This window comes from Egretta garzetta, unplaced genomic scaffold (assembly GCF_000687185.1).
Source record: "Egretta garzetta isolate BGI_Z169 unplaced genomic scaffold, ASM68718v1 scaffold371, whole genome shotgun sequence".
NCBI lineage: Eukaryota > Metazoa > Chordata > Aves > Pelecaniformes > Ardeidae > Egretta > Egretta garzetta.
The window spans coordinates 400,719-403,141 of NW_009258616.1; positions in this window are offsets into that span (position 1 = coordinate 400,719).

The window sequence follows — 2,423 nt, forward strand, 5'->3', positions numbered from 1 at the left end:
AATCTTATTCATGACAGGAAGACAACTGGATACTTAATCTTGATTAATATGGACCAAATTAAAATTTAAATTCAGATTGCAGATTATCAGAAATCCAACTTGCAGGATTTTTTTCACTGGAGAACAGGTTACCTTTCCAGATAAATCTTTTCCAGGCTTTTTATAATGGCAGATACACATCTGATCTTACATAGTTTGGGGTTCCAAGAACCTAAGAGTGAATCGCTTATTTGGGTTACTTCGATCCCAAGTGGATTCTGGTCAACAAATGGCCAGTGAAAACAGCAGCACTGTTTTGAAATGGCCATGACAGCAATAGCAACAAAATTCAGCTGTTCCCTCACCCTGGGCTATGAAGTCAGTGAAGGAGTTGTTCCCAGACAGTGAGGGTGACCTTATGGGCTCCTATTAAAAAACGAAGGGAAAAGAAAGGGGTAAAAGGAGAATTGTGTGAATTTCCCTACGTCTTTTTCTACCTTAACAGTATCTAGAGCAGTGCAAAAAGAGATTAGCTTGGAGAGCTGAATTTCAGTGACAAATGGGAGGGAGAGCTGAGAAGAAAGGACTCCATAGCTCTCATATCAAACCCCAAATACGCACAGTATTGCTTCTTGGCTCAACCTTAACACAACAGCATTTTTATTTCAATACATAACCTAAAAAAAAATGTTGCTCTGGATCATGCATTCCCTCTCCACATCTCCACATCTTCTTGCCAGAATCCCACAGTGGTAGGGTTGTTCTCGGTGTCAATAGCACATGATTGAGAGATACATATGCTCATTTCAGTGCATTGTTTCCCAATTAAATATATGTGTAGCACACAAAAGAAACATACTGCATACACGTAAGATACAGGGTAGAGGAAGAAGCACAAGAGTGAATAAAATATATTATGAAATGAAGACTTTCGTGAAACTGGTTTTAGTTAGAGAAAAATGAAGTTTTTAACCATAGTAAATGCTTCAAGCTATTCCAGAAATAATCCAAGAGAAATGAGATGAGGTACATGAAAGCTTCTGGGTTTGCAGTAGTAACAGCTGTGTCTAGAGAACCTGGTAAAGGGCAATTATTATTCAAATATGTCTGTTTTAAATAACATTTTCAATTCAAGCATACATCTCTGCCCATTAAAACAAAGAAAAAATCCAGGGCTAAGCACACAGGACAAACACCATATGATCTTCAATAAACAGCCTTATAATCAAACACCATGTAAATTAGTGCAAGAATTGAATGCCAAAAATATGTTGTGATTCCATTAAATGTACCCTTAAGGATTTGTGAAAAAGAATAGATATTCTAGGACCTGTGCCCATTTATCCCGTTCTGTTCCACATGAAAGAAATTACATTAAATCAACTGAATATCTGGAAAGAATTAAATCATCATCTCTCATTGGCAAGCCTAAAGGAAAAAATCACAAGAAAGCAGAGTTTTATATAATAAAAGTTCTCATGTTTCATGGAGTAAAAGGGGAAAAAAATAACTGCCAAAGGGAAAGTTTTTGTTGCCTTTGGTTATTCTTCTTAGACAATATATTCTGGAGTTCTCCTCTGCTCCCTTTTATTATCTTTATTCAGTGATCTAAAGTTGCAGACATAGTACCCAGAATTATTTAAATGAAACCATTTCAAACTCTATCGCAGAAAGTCCTACAGGAACAAACTTTTCTCCCTAGCAGATGATACAGTGACAGTCATTGGCACGTTACAGTAGCAACCAAAACAGTCTGGTCCCCTCAGCAGGATTCTTTTTAATGATAGAAATGTCTGGCTTTTTTACTGCCCTCGAGTTCTGTTTAAAGTAGCATGTGGGCCAAAATCTGCCTTTGTTAATGGTGTTTCAGAGGTGCAAATGAAAGCAAGGACTTTCTCCAGCAGACCAAGCTCGCCAGGGGCTCCAAATTATTTACCTCAGAAATGGCTTTAGTTCAGTAATGGAGTTTTACAAGTTGGGCTGCACTGTTCCTTAATTTATATTTAGTTTTGGCATATCATGCTTGTGTATTAGCTATCATTAGACCACCATAAAATGTTCGGGGCTCAACTTTCATTTAATCTGCACTCTGATGTGAAAATCTGGTGGTTTTCACCAGCTCAGGCTGTGTCCCTCAGACTTTACTAAGGAGAAGACATAATCTATGAATACTAGAGATTACAAATGAGATGCGCACTTACATGTCTGCGTAACAGAGATAAATTAAAATTTTATTTTCCTTCCAGAAAACGATCATGTGAGCAACTGGTGGTTCGGCATCTTATTTATGGATTGAGAAGTAACAGCTGGTCCTGTGTGTCCTCTTACATCTCAGGTCATTCTTCAGTAGGTCTTTCCCTCACTTTCTTCCATGTCCTGCTGATATCCCATTGCTCATTTTCCTTGGACAAGTCAATTTATTCACACTACTTGATTTTTAATCT